Below are 14,998 nucleotides of genomic sequence, written 5' to 3' on the forward strand. Positions count from 1 at the left end.
TCCATTTACATAACCCTCTGGTTACGTAAACTCTGGTTTGCGCGCGAAGCAAACCCGAATGTATTTTGCCAGGTTTTGGCATGCACACATGCGCAGAAGCAGTCCTCAGGTTGCAGAAACCTCAGGATCTGACCAGACCTACAGAACAGATCCCGTCCACTGTACAGATATTTGTATGTTGTTTTGCTGAATATATGCATTTTTGCAAAGCAATTTCCTTAATATACAGTAGTATCTCTGGATACGAACGGGGTCCATTCCAGAGCCCCATTTGCATCCTGAAGTAAACGTAAGATGCGACTGCGCGTCTGCGCATGCGCAGGTCACATTTCGCCGCTTCCGCGCATGATGTCATTTTGAGGATCTGTGCACGCGCGAGCAGCGAAACCCGGAAGTAACACGCTCCGTTACTTCCGGGTTGCCGCGGAGCGCAACCCAAAAATACTTAACTTGAAGCTACTTCAACCCAAGGTATGACTGTAATGCATTTTAATGTTTTCACTAATATGCATTGTATGGTTATTTTTTAAAATCAATATGTGGATTTTTACGCACCTGTTCCCCCTGACATATGCATTTTTGTTACTTGGCTAGGCAACTGCACTGCTAAATTCGGAGAAGAGTGAATTTCAAAAGATGGCTGTTTTGGTTTTCAACATGACCAATAAATGGAACCTAGGGTCAGGGTGGGCTGGGATCTCAAATATGTCCCAAAGAACTGAACATACACACATAAATGGACTATGTCAGGTTACATGACTTCCAGTCTCTGAGAAGTCAAATGGAAAATTTGCACATCTGTGCAGGCAAAGGACATAATACATACTTCCTATGCCAAGGTTCCCCCTGACTATACAAACCTTCGTTCTGTGTATTCCTTGCACACCTACCAACTAGTTAGTCTAGCCCTTTGGGCATATATATATGTGTGTGTGTGTGTGTGTGTGTGTGTGTGAGAGAGAGAGAGAGAGAGAGAGAGAGAGAGAGAGAACAAGGTGGGGGGAGAGAGAGTTATGTTAGGTGTCAACACAGGCTAACTTTGGTATTGATAAGCTGGAGTTGAGAGACTCAGCGCCTCTTGACAAAATGGGTGCCACTCTCCTCAGAGTCCTCAGCTATTCAATGGCTTCAGGGCACAATGCATGGCTAGGTAGGTAAGATGCTACTAGGGATCATTAGGAAAGGAATTGAAAATAAAACTGGCAATACCATCATGTTGTTTAACAAATCTATGGTGTGGCCACATCTGGGAGAGTGTGTACAGTTTTGGCCACCTCATCTCAAAAAGGATACTGTAGAGTTGGAAAAGGTTCAGAAAAGGGCAACCCAAATGATGGAGGGGGTGGAGAGACACCCCCCCCCCATGAGGAAATATTGCAGCGTTGGGTTTTTTTTTAGTTGAGAGTAAAGATGAGTAAGAAGTAACATGATTTAAGCTTATAAAATCACGCATGGCATGGAGAAAGACAGAGAAAACTTCTTCTACCTCTCTCACAACATTTGAACTTGTGGATATCCAGTGAAGCTAAATTTTGGAAGATTTGTGACAGATAAAAGAAAGTACTTATTCACACCACACAAGGTTGAACTGCGGAACCCTCTCCCACAGGAGGCAGTGATAGCCGTAAACTTGGATGGCTTCAAAAGAGAATTAGACCATTTTTTTTATGAAGGAGAAGGCTATCAACAGCTAGTAGTTATGATGGCTATGCTCTGCTTCCTCTGTCAGAGGCATTGAGCCTCTAAACACCAGTTGCTAAGAATCACATGTGGACAGAGTGCTAATTTACAGATTGTTCCCTATTGAAGGAGAATTACATGAAGATGATGTACAGATGGTACACAACACCAGTGCAGTTAGGGAAAATGTACAAAACTAGTTCAAATATATGTTGGAAGTGTAAGGAAAAGGAGGGGACATTTTATCATATGTGGTGGGATTGTAAGGTAATTTAAAAAAATGGGAAATGATATACAACGAATTGAAGAAAATGTTCCATTTAACATTTGTTAAAAAACCTGAAGCATTTTTATTAGGGATTGTAGGGAAAGATCTGCCAAAAAAACTGAAAAACATCTTCATGTATGCGACAACGGCCGCGAGAGTTTTAATAGCACAAGGATGAAAGACTGAAGAAACACCAACTAAAGAATCATGACAAGAAAAATTGATGGACTATGCAGAACTGGCAAAACTGACATACAAGCTACGGGACAAGGATAACTGTGACTTTAAAGATGAATGGGAACCCTTTACAAAGTATTTGAAGACGCAACAAAGCGAACTGGACTCCTTGGCTGGTTTTGAATAAACATTCACAAACTTTTTATTGATAATAATCAGCTAAATAGTTTGAGGATCTATACAACTGTGTAACATGCAGAAAACAGCATTTTTAGAGAAATCAAAGACTGGAACTGAGGGAAGTAGGGGGTGGGGGTGGGTGGGTTCTGTGGGGGGAGGGAGGGGAGGGAGGAAAAATGGGGGGAAATAAGGATGATATGTTTCTGGATAATATGTTTTGTTTTAATTTTGAATAAAAAGTTATTAAAAACAAACAAACATGTGGACAGAGTGCTATGGCGTTCATGTCCAGTTTGCACGTTTCCCACAGGAATCTGGTCAGCCACTGTAAGATGGTGGACTAGACGGGCCTGATCCAATAGGCTTGTCTTATGTTATGTTCACCTTCAGAATTAGTCTGTATTTATGACCACCACTGAGGTTTTGCCTGCAGTGAAATTGAAAAGGTAAATTTGGGGATTGGTCCCCAGGTGAAACATCAAAGTAAATTTGAGGAATGTCTACAAGAGTCTAATTCATTTATTTTTTTCAGTCGCTTGGCTAAAGTTACACCCCACTTTTTCACAAAATGCTGCTCAAGGTGCCCAACAACTGTAAAATACAGAGCATAAGAACAGGTAGGTAAAACAGCAATTTAAAAATCAATAAAATTGATAGCTGCCAGTTGACCAAACTGCAACATTTACAGTGTCCAAAAGACTAGAGAATTTCCAGAGGTACACTTAAGAACAATTTGTTATTTTTGTAGTGTGTATTATTTATTATTATTTATATACAAATCTCTACCTTTCTAATACACCTGTAGAGCACAAAGCGCTTTACATATATTAAAGTTGCAGCATAAAAAATGTACTAACAATATAAATAATTACAAAATAAAAGTATAACGACAATGCCGGCAAACTCACCAAGGGCAGGCACAGCAGGTAAAAACTACAGTTTCCCACTAAAACCAACTTAGCCTGACAAATTATGAGCCTAAAAGCACAGCTTCTCAGTTCAGGACATGGTGATTTTATTTTATTTTATTTTATTTTATTTTGTTTTGTTTTGTTTTGTTTTATGGACTCTCCAGACAAAATCAGAACAGGCAATTCCGGCGCACAAGAAGTCAGAAGGGAATGATCCACATGTTGGATGCCCCTCAGGGTTGTAGCCAATGCTACTCGGCATAGACCCCATTGCAAATCACCATGCCTAACTTTGGTGCATTCATTTCAGTTGGTCTACTTTGAGCAGAGCTTGGTTGGAAACAAGCCAGAACGACAAAGATGACAACATCTTTTTAATGGTGTGCCGTTGTAGTTAGCCACCCTGGGCCTTTGTGAGAAGTAGGATGAGATATAAGAAAATGATAAGAATAATCTCCATATTTTCTGCCACTGTGCAGTTATACTTCGGGGTAGAGGAGAAATTAGATTCAAGTGGCATTTCTCAATGTTGTGCTTTTCTTTCTGTCAATCACCACTCCACTTGGTCTGCATTCTGCAGCCTCCCCAGGTGCCTACATGTCCAAATAACCCTATGACATCTTTGGCTGAGTTTTCGTGTAAGTTTGGGAAGGCGGAGAAGCGACTACCATGTGCATGGCAGCTGATTGCTAGAATTTTAATAAAAGTGAAGCCTTTGTTTTTTTACTTTAAAATAAATTGGTGCAGAAAAGTGTTTTCTTAGAGGTAAAAGGAAGAACTTCCCTTAAAAAAACAAAACTAGCTGAAACACTCAGTGACCAGCCTCCCTTCTTTCCTGTGCTTCACTGAAAGCCCAAAGGGAGATGTCATGAGGCGGATCCTTCCATTTTTCAGTTTGGCAAGTGCAGGCAGTTGAGGAGGCTGTCAGGCATGGGAGAGATGGATGGTGCTAAACACACACAACCCTTGGGCACACAACTACACAATGAAAAGCTAAGCTCCTCAACACCACATTCCATGAACTTGAAAAGGAATTCTAGAGTGCCCTGTAAGTGAGGCAGAAAAGTGGAAGCCTATTTTGCAGAGGAATAAAACTTCAGGAACTTGAAGGACAGGTTGCAACATGAGTACCATCACTTCACATGCCAAGGAGTCTTTCCAATGCAACTATTTGGTTCCACTGGATTTACCGTATTTTTCGTCCCATAGGACGCTCCATCCCATAGGACGCACCTAGTTTTTTTGGGGGTGGGGGAATAAAGGAAATTTTTTTCCCTTTATTTCCCCCCCCCCCAAAGCAGGTCGGGGAAACCGAACCAGGTCGAGGAACGGCGCTGCGCCTCCCTGCTGTCCCCCAAGCTTGTGGGGCTGGCCGATGTCTGCCTCAGGCGGCAGGCTGCTATCCGCAGCGTGGGGAGCCCTGCGGGGAACTGCTTCAGGGCTCCCCACGCTGCGGATGTCTGTCCGGCACGCGAGGCGCTCTGCTTCAGGGCACCCCGCCCGCCGGGTAGCAGGCTGCTATCCGCAGTTTGGGGAGCCCTGCGGGGAACTCCTGCAGGGCTCCCCACGCTGCGGATGTCTACCCGGCGCACGGGGCGCTCTGCTTCAGGGCGCCCCGCCTGCCGGGCGGCAGGCTGCTATCCACAGCGTGGGGAGCCCTGCGGAGAACTCCCGCAGGGCTGCCTAGGCTGCGGATGTGTTCCCGAAGCGCCGGGCGCTCTGCTTTCAGGGCGCCCGACGCTCCGGGAAGCAGGCTGCTATCCGCAGCCTAGACATCCCTGCCGGACCTCCTGCAGGGCTGCCCAGGCTGCGGATGTGCTCCCGAAGCGCCGGGCGCTCTGCTTTCAGGGCGCCCGACGCTCCGGGAAGCAGGCTACTATCCGCAGCCTAGACAGCCCTGTGGGAACTCCCGCAGGGCTGCCTAGGCTGCGGATGTCTTCCTGAAGCCTGGAGAGCAAGAGGGGTCGGTGCGCACCGACCCCTCTCGCTCTCCAAGCTTCAGCGAAAGCCTGCATTCGCCCCATAGGATGCACCCAGATTTCCCCTTCATTTTTGGAGGGGTAAAAGTGCGTCCTATAGGGCGAAAAATACGGTAGATTTTTTAAAAAATGTTGTTTTCTTCCCAGTGTTATTTTTCTAAAAATCTGCAAAGTGTGCAATCCTATGTTTGTCTACTCAGAAGTAAGCTCTCAGGTAAATGTGTACATGCAGCCAAGCCTCCCCACACCCAGCCAGAACTTGCTGGAACTCAGTTCCGGTACCTCTCAGGTGGGCGCCATTGCCATTATAAGAGAACAAGGATGGCGTTCATGGTGAGTTCTGCCACCTTTTTTTCTAGAAAAATAGCACTGATTGCAGCCATAACCTTTCGTATGACACCGGAATCCAGCATGCCAGAGCTTGGCAAGTCTACATTTGGTGAACAAGCCGTGTGTGTTTGTGTATTTGCTGCTAGTTATACAAACAGAATCCAAAGTCCGGCCCCTCTCATCTTTCCACACTCCTGCCTACGAAAGACAGCTACCGAGCTTCCACGATGAATGGAAATTTGTTCAGTTCCCCCCACCCCAGTGATGCCAACCTCCAGGACGTAATACAAACAGCTCCGAGGGAGCACAGAGCACCTTGGAAAGATCAAGCCCTCTTCACCCCTCCCCACCAACAGCGCATAACCTTGCCTGTTGTTCGGCATTCCTGAGTTTAACCCTTGAATGGAGGGTATGTTTGGGAACATTCTATGACAGCCTAGGCAATGACTAAGGAAGGTTCTCAGTGACTTACTTGGAGGCGACAGCTGGCCTGTCAGGTTTTATGGAGCCCACTTTTCAGAGGATGTTGGTCAGATCCTGTTTCATTTGCCCTGGCTCCCCAGTTCCATTTCTAGGCATAGTTTGAAGTGTTGGGACTTGCCTAGAAAGGCCAAAATTGTACAGGACCAAGATATCTAAAAAAAACCCACCTCTTCTCATCTTCTTTGGTGATCACTTATAGCCGAGTAAGATTGTCTTCCATAATCATGGTTTTAGCAATGAGTCCGTAAGTGACTGTGGAGGCTAATTCTGGATCCACATGTTCTTCCACAGTGAGGGACATTGGTTTCCAGGCGGGAGCTGATCACGGTGTGGATTTGCCAAGCATGCCTTCCTCTTAGCATGTTTCTTCCTTGCATCCTGAGTTCAGGTGTCTTCAGAGCCCATGGCACCTTTGGTAAAGGCTGTTCTCCCATTGGAGCACTCACAGGCCAGTGTTTCCCAGTTTATACTACATTTTTTTTAGATTTGCCTTGAGACAGTCTTTAAACCTCTTTTGTTGACCACCAGCATTACGCTTTTCATTTTTAAGTTCGGAATAGAGTAGTTGCTTTGGAAGACATACATCAGACATCCACACAACATGACCAGTTCTCATAAATCATGCTCAACCACTATGCTCAACATCTGAAGTGTTGCTCTATATCCCACCTGTTCAGGTGCAATGCTAAGCCAAACCATGGCTCAGCTCCCATTAGGACAGCAGAGGGAGGGAGGGAGGGAGGGAGGGAGGGAGGGAGGGAGGGAGGGAAAAAGTGACTACAATTTCAGCAGCAGGCACTCACGCGCTGTGAATTAACCACAGTTAAGCCATAGTTAAAGTGATGTGTGAACCAGGTCTTTGTGTGTTACAGCTGTCCAGTGTTATCCCACTGCTGTCTTTTCGTTTCTTTTTTTGTATTGTATTGGAATAGAGTTATTATATATCAATTATTTTATTGCAAGCCACACGAGCCCATTTTAGGAACAAATAATGCCACACATTTTTTCTTACAAATTAAAAAAGAAGACACATCATATAAACATCACTTAAATATTTTTACTGCCAGGTAAGGTGCAATGTGGGAGAGAGGTTTGTGGGGTTTTCTACCTCAAGTGCCAAAATAACTTGGGTACTCTGTACTTTAACTGGGGGCCAGGAGGCAACAGAGGTGCCAATTGCTGCTCTGCCACAGGCAGCAAAATGCCTTGGGTTGACTCTGAATTTACGATGGGCAAATCTGTCAGTTTCATTTTCTCGTTTTTCCAGTCTGAAATTCAATTCTCTCTCTCTGTTGTGTATGTGTGTACATGTGTGTGTTTAAATTCATCAGTGGTTTAGTGTGATTTCCCCTAACATGCATATATATGTCTGTATGTAATATTGCCTAATATACTCATTTTTGCATAGCAGTTCCCCATACAATGCAGTTTTTATGCTATTTTCACAAACACACACATTTCTATACATACTTCACCAAAGCATATGCATTTTGGTAGACATTACTATCCTGGAGACAGACCTGCATTGCAAAATATGGAAGAGTGTGGGTTTTGAAGGCTGTGTTTCTGTTCTCATATTGTTTCAGGAAGGGCAAATTTCATAGGTTTGCTTTTAAATATGGACTGAGTTGAATTTTTCCCCATACAGGTCTGAATCTGCCTTGAGCCCAGCTAGAAACTGAAAGGAAAACATAAACAATGTGTAATGGTTCTAGGGGTTGCTCGTGCGTAAGCCTGTGCAAACACCTGGCTGGGTTGCCTGAGTGAACCTTTTCTGTCCGGACAGCCACTCACCCGTGGCTGCCTCAATCGCTGGCAGAATCCGTCAGTGGGCGTTTCTTGACCTTCTTCCAGCAAAGAAGCTCTTTGACGCCTAGTCTCCTCCTACTCTCCCTGCACGGAAGCCTTCTGCGCAAGGAGGGCGTAGGCAGCGGAGGACCCTTACTCTCCCCGCTGGTCCCTGGCAATGAGTCATGGGACCGCCTCGCCGCTTCCCCCATCTGCCCCCCTTCTCCACTGGTGCTACGCTGATTCTCTTCCCCAGAAGATGGGCTGCCTCTCCCCATCCCGGGACGCTCTCTGGGACCCCTCCGGAGCCCGCTCTCTCCCACCGGCCCTGATGGCAGTTCCCTGACACAATGCTTTATTTTGAAAGCACCACACTTAAAATACAAACAAAAAACTTTTATGGGGAACCCAAGGACTATAGGCATTGTTTTAGCTTTCTCCCCTCAAGTAATAGCGCTCTACTAGGACCTACAGGAGAAGAGGAAAGAAAACATAGTGGAAGCACATGGAGGGCTGGCTTTCCATAGCGGTGCATTGATAGCCTGTGGGCAACAGAGGCCGGGAACAGCTGGAACAGAGCGCACAGTTGTTCTGTCCCACCTCTCACAACAGATGTTGCTGCAGGGCGCTGATGTTCAGGAATGCACAATGAGAGAAGGCTCACACAACTGGAACCTGGATTAAAAAGCGGAAAGAGAATTTTGGGAGTCACAAAACGCCCGGAACAAGAGCTACTAAAAATAAGGCTTGGAAAATGGACACGCTCTGTGCCTGTCGGCTGGAAGCACTAAAGAATGTCTCCACCTCTCTTGCCAGAACAAGGGATTTTGCCTCTCTCTGCAAAAGGCACAGCAAGCAGCTAGATGCCCAAAGCAACGGTGACAACAACAACGAAAAGACCAACCTCCAACAACTGTGTTTGTACCCAATGGGAAAAATCTAGATCCATGAAACAAAAACTGTTTCCACTCATGCATGGTGCAGTGTCAAGCTAAAGATTTCTCTAAAAGCTCTCATGAACCTCACACTTCTCCCCTTCTTGATAGAAATTGCAGCAGGGGGTTTCCTATTGATTTGTTCTCTTAAGTGCTATCCCCAATTACTCCTCAATACAAGGGGAGTGAAAACTGCATAAAGAAGCAGCAAAATTGAACTTAATTAACATTTTAGCTGTTCTTGTCTTTTTGATCAATGGACTGGTTGCCAAAAGCAAGTTTTGTTGGAATCCACCCTGGTGCAGCTCAGGGGTGTGCACATGTCTGTTTATAATATAAAAATAATAAAATATAGCCCAACTGCCCCATTGTTCTGAGTTGTGGGTGCCAGATTTCCCTATATTCCTGGATTTGGTTAGAATTTAATCAATGCTTGGAGAGTTAAACTGGAAGTCAGACTCTTAATAGAGTCAGCTTCCCCTGCTCAGGAGATCTTCTGAGAGATGGGCCATGAACAGAGAACAAAGACAGGGAGATGGGACATCAGTCAAGCAAAGACAGTGTGATGGGTGTGTGGGATGTGAAACACTTAGCAGTCAAGTACAACATTCCTAGAATGGACAGGCTAGGGGATGCTTTGTACCAGCCAGGAGAAAACTTCCTGTTTCCTCCTGAGCTGGGACAAACTTCCTCTGCATGTGACTAGAGGTGGGTGTGGCCTAATCTGGGTAGGGGAGCACACCTTCTTCTGCTCCTTTTTCTCTATTTTGTTTTTCTATGTGTTTTTCTACGTGTCGGCAGTCACTTGGGACTAACTCCCTTATGGGATAGTTCCACATGTATATATACTTTTGTAACCTAAGTCTGCCTTCAGGGATCCAACTGTGAACTAAATGTATGTGAGTAAATTACTTTTATATAGACTTTAATAAAATTGCCGTGTCTATTCTTTTTAAGAGGGACAAGAAGGGATCTTACCAGGAATCTTATAGAGAGAGACTCAGATGAGCCTGCAACAAGCAAGCCGCTGTATATTTAAAGGGGAATGTTTAAACACTGCTAAGATATAGAACTTGCTAACACAAGTTAGGAAGGATATCATTAAACAACATATCCTCTCCTGCCTCCCTGAACATTCCCACAGGGTTGAGCAAATCTGCCCTGAGCGTTGAATCAGCAGAGATAAAGCAGATTAGAGTTTAAGATTACAGTGATATTGTAATCTGTTAATTGCAGCAAGCTGTACAGAGGGACAGAGGGTCATGGCTGATTTCTGTTAGGATCCAAGACTGACACCATGGAAGAAGCAAGAATGTCTTGGTGTATAATGCTGTGAGCCCCTCCATTGTGGCTCAGGTTATATATGTGTGCAAATAAACCATATATCATAAAGATACCACAGTCCCCACTGTGCCTCATTTCCAAATGGAATCTCACACTGCTCAGAGATTGGGGTTGTGTGTAACGGGATTATTCTGCTATGTGTCCCTCGTGAATCTCTCTGTTTTCTCCCTATTTTTTTTTATTTATTTGCTTTTTTTTAAAGTTCCATTGCTAGTTTGCCTAGTGTAGTTCATCTTCAGGGTTCTACTCCATCCTTGGGGTCTCTAGAATTAGCATCTGCAGAGCAGACACTTTCCCTGGGTGCTCTTCTGGCTACTTGTTTAGGTACGGCCCTTCACTCCAAGCCAGCTCCAAGGCCCGCTGGCCAAATTCCACTGGAAAGCTGTTGAGACCATTTCCCGAGCCATTCTTAAGTGACTTGTCCGTATGCAGCACAATCCAAACCATGTCTACTCAAAGGTAAAATGTATTGTATTCAATGGGATTACTCCCAGCTAAGGGTGGGGGCTGGGAGCCTTAGTAACTGAAGAGCATTTCTCTCTGAACATGACAAGTGGCCTTGACCACTCCACCTATTTATCCTTGAACAGTTTATCATTGGTACAACACCTGGGTTCAAATATAATACTATTCCAAATGAGAATTTTCCTGGGGGCTCATGATGAGATGTGCAGAGTCAAAATAAGAGGGGATATTCCTGGGAGACTATGGAGAAGTATCAATAGCCTGGCTATAGAAGCTTTTATTCATCTTGAAGGAGAGGAACAAAACCCTACTTTGCTAGCTACTGAAGAGAAACTTGTGTGTCTTTGTGCAGAAGTCATGTTTCATAATGCAGGCAAACTGTGGCCCTCCAGATACCATCACCTAACATACAAGTTTATATGCAAGCATGCACAAAAAGAAAAATGAACCTCCTTGTGCGCAATCATGAAGATACACAGTGGCGATGATGCTTTAACTTGTATTTCTGCCTTTGGAAATCCAAGTTCTTCCCGTGGATAGGAGGAGATAAATATGACCCCTGAATTCTTCTCTGGCTCAGATGTTAATGTGAGCCATTTAGAGATGGGCAAATCTGTCAATTTCAGTTTCTCATTTTCCCAACCTTTCAGTTCAGCACACCTGATCTCTGCATCTATTTGCATTTTTTTCCTTTATGGTGTGCATGGAAGCTCATGTGCATTTCTCCCAATGTATTCACTTCTGTCTGCAATTTTGTCCAACATACACATTTTTCTCAAACATTTTCTCCTCGCAGGGTGCAGCTTCATATGTTATTCTCACTGATATATGCATTTTGTACACCCTTTTGGGTTGGAGAACTGGACAAGTGCAAATTTTGAAGAGTTCCCCCACCCCCAGCCCCAGGTTTCTTATTGATTCAGGAAATGGGAATTAGGTAGCTTTATATTAGGTGAGTGCAGAAACGGCTTGCTATCTAAATGTCCTTTATGGGCACTTTGTGGGACTGAAGATGGCTTGGCAGGAAGACTTGGGGTTGGAAATATCCCATTCTTCTTGAGATACATTTCGGAGGAAGCCACCCTTCAAGAAAACTTCAGCAGTACTTGGGGAATCCTTTCTTAAGTTGGCTCATAGATGGCACCAATAAAGTTGAGTTATATCAACAATCACCTATCTCCTAATTGTTGGAGGGGTTGCACATTCCATTGCAGATTCAATAATCTGCAATAATAAACATGCAAGACATAACCAGCTGTATATTTGAAAAACCAGTGTGTACTATTCATTGTATTGAATTGTAGATTTCAACAGAAGTAGCTCATAAAGTTCAATGAAAAAGTAGAAGACCCAGTGGATCAGTTCATTCTCTAATCAGTTTATGCATAAGGTCCATATATAAACTGATTAGAGAATGAACTGGGTCTTCTACATTTTTCGTTGAACTTTATGAGCTACTTCTGTTGAAATCTACAATTCAATACAATGAATAGTATATATTATTTTTTCAAATGTACAGCTGGTTACGTCTTGTGTGTTTATTGAATATGTAACCAGAGGTTTGTTGTTGTTTTGCACATTCCATTAAAAGGTAAAGGGACCCCTGACCATTAGGTCCAGTCGTGACCGACTCTGGGGTTGCACGCTCATCTCGCTCTATAAGCCGTGGGAGCTGGCGTTTGTCTGCAGACAGCATCCGGGTCATATGGCCAGCATGACTAAGCCGCTTCTGGCGAACCAGAGTAGCATACAGAAACACCGTTTACCTTCCCGCCGGAGCGGTACCTATTTATCTACTTGCACTTTGACATGCTTTTGGACTGCTAGGTTGGCAGGAGCAGGGACCGAGCAACGGGAGCTCACCCCGTCATGGGGATTCGAACCGCCGACCTTCTGATCGGCAAGTCCTGGGCTCTGTGGTTTAACCCACAGCGCCACCCGCGTCCCTGCACATTCCATTGCAGAGGCATAAATCCTTGCACCAATGATACTGTTTGGGGACTGCCAAGCCTGAACTTCGGTGGGGCAGAAGGGCAGGTTGGACACAGCTTGTAAAAGGCTCAGGAATTCCAACCCACTCCTAAAGCCAAAATTTACAACTATTGCTTCTTTGAACAAGCATGGAAGGTGCTTTCTTCTCCCCTTTCCCTTGCCAGAGGCACTAGAAATCTCAGGTCATTTCCAGGCACCAAACATCTGGAGTAAATGCTGTCCTCACCAGCTTGTATCACTGCACAGCCACGATGGCAGATCCTTGCACTGAGTGGGGCTTGGGAAGCTGGACGCCTCTTAGCATCTCAGTGACAGCAGGCAGAGAATCGGTTTCAGAGGATTAGGAGAATTACTTATTGCAGCAGGATTCTGGACAAATGTTAGGCGCATTAGCAGGCAACCAAAGCAACCGGCCTATCCAAAACTCCTTAAACGCGGAGAGCCTTGGCTCTTGATGAGAGGGGATGAGGAGTTATGTTTAGCTCCTGGAAAACGTGCTGTTTGTGAGGTTGCTTAGGGAGAGAAATCTGAAATGCTATATATCTCTCTATATATATTCCAGAAAAAAGGCTTGGTGGGGAGAGCCATGCATGCTCACAATCCCAGAGCAGCAAGATTTATTCCATGTGTTTTCCTAAAGTGGACTTTGCTTTCTCCTTCCCTGCTTTCAAATTATGAAAACAGACTTGGCACTATCGAATTATCATAATAAATAAAACCCAAGGCTGTTGACCAATTAATATTAAATCAGTTAAACTTTTGAGTTTAAGGTTGTATATTCAAACTCACTTACTATGGAGTAATTGCCACTGAACACAATGAGGATGTATTGAGAGCAGAAATGTCAATTTCAGTTCCTAATTTTTCCAAATTTAAGTTCAGGGCCTCCCATTTCTACACCAGTTTGCATTTTTTCCCTTTAAACAGTCCACATGAAAATTCATATGCATTTTTGAGTATATCTCTCCTAATGTATGCAAATATACCTAATAGACACCTCTTTGCAAGATATTTCCTCTAATGTGATGCAGTTTTATCTGTTCATTAAAATAACATATGTGTTCTTATGCACACTTTGGGTTTCGACAGCTGAAATCACAGAATTTAGAGATGTGCACACTCTAAAGGATTGCTGTCTTTTGGTTCAGGAAAAGTGAATTAATTATGTTTGCACTAAAAAGAAAACTAAGCCAATTTCTCCCCCACCCTTACTTTAGAGTAAACATGTATAATATTGAGTTGCTTGTCAATGAACATTTGCACATGAGTAAAGGCAATACTTGGGTAATAAAAGCATACATTTTTTTGCTATCAGAAGTCACATCTTAGGTAATAATTTGCACCATACATTTAAATAACATTTAAAACATGCAGATGTCCCCAAAGAATCTTGGGAACTGTAGTTTATCCCTGAGATGTACAATTCACAGTACCCTTAAACTACAGGTCCCACAATTCTTTGGGAGAATCCATGCACTTTAAATGTCCTCCTTCACATGGAAGGAAAGCATATTTTCCAAGACAGTGCTTGCTATATACCTCTTTATAAAGCGTGTTCTCCTTCATGGTGAGCACGTGTTGCGATGGGGTCTAACAGGACACCCCCTCTTGGTTACTGGGCAGGACCGTTTGGATGTCCATGACTGTGATTGGGCTAATTTGGGTTGTTGGGGAGATTTTGATGTTACGATTTAGAGGGTTGGCCTGAAGGTTATATATACTCGGCACTCAGTTTTTTCAGTCTCTTTTACTGCATGCATCAGATCACCTGCCCACCCTCCCTAATTTAGGGCTGTTGCGTTTGACCTTGCCATGCCTGTCATGGGGTCGTCTGCTTTTGGGGCAGGAGCCTGGTAGGAATTTTTGTCCATTTGGCAGATTGGCTGGTGACATTTGGTTTTTGCCTACTGCGTAGCAAATCGTCACAACTTGTAAGGTTGCGGTTAGGCATTGGTTTAAATTTGGTTGGTGGAGGGGTAAGGGTTGGCTGTGCCTGCCCCTCCAATGCTGCTGCTGCAAGGGAATTCTGTTAAAGGAATCCAGGGGTTTGCTATGCTTTTGTCCGTATCCCCGGCAAGGGGCTAGGGTTGTGCAAGCCCCTGGGAGCACGTGGGGAGGGGTGACGGTATGGTGCCCAGCCCCATTCTCTCCCCAATATTGTTTTCCCTTACTGACTTTCGCTGGAATCCAGAAGTCAGTTCTGTCCCAGGGCGGGGGGAAATTGTCGTAACCAATGCCTAAGCAACCACTCACATTATGTATTTTAATAAAGTTGTGGCCAAAATTATGCCAAAAACCTTAAACAAAAATTCTGTGTGAATTGTGATTTATTTAGGGGGGTGGCTTGGGGACCTCAACATGCAACTACTTGAATTTTTTTTAAAAAGTTTCTTAAAAAGTTACCTGTCCAATTGATTATAGCTATATAATTGCTGGGAGCTTTCTGGAAATAAAATGGCTCTGAGG

The sequence above is a fragment of the Podarcis erhardii genome (genome assembly GCF_964252035.2).
Source record: "Podarcis erhardii genome assembly, chromosome: 16".
Classification (NCBI taxonomy): domain Eukaryota; kingdom Metazoa; phylum Chordata; class Lepidosauria; order Squamata; family Lacertidae; genus Podarcis; species Podarcis erhardii.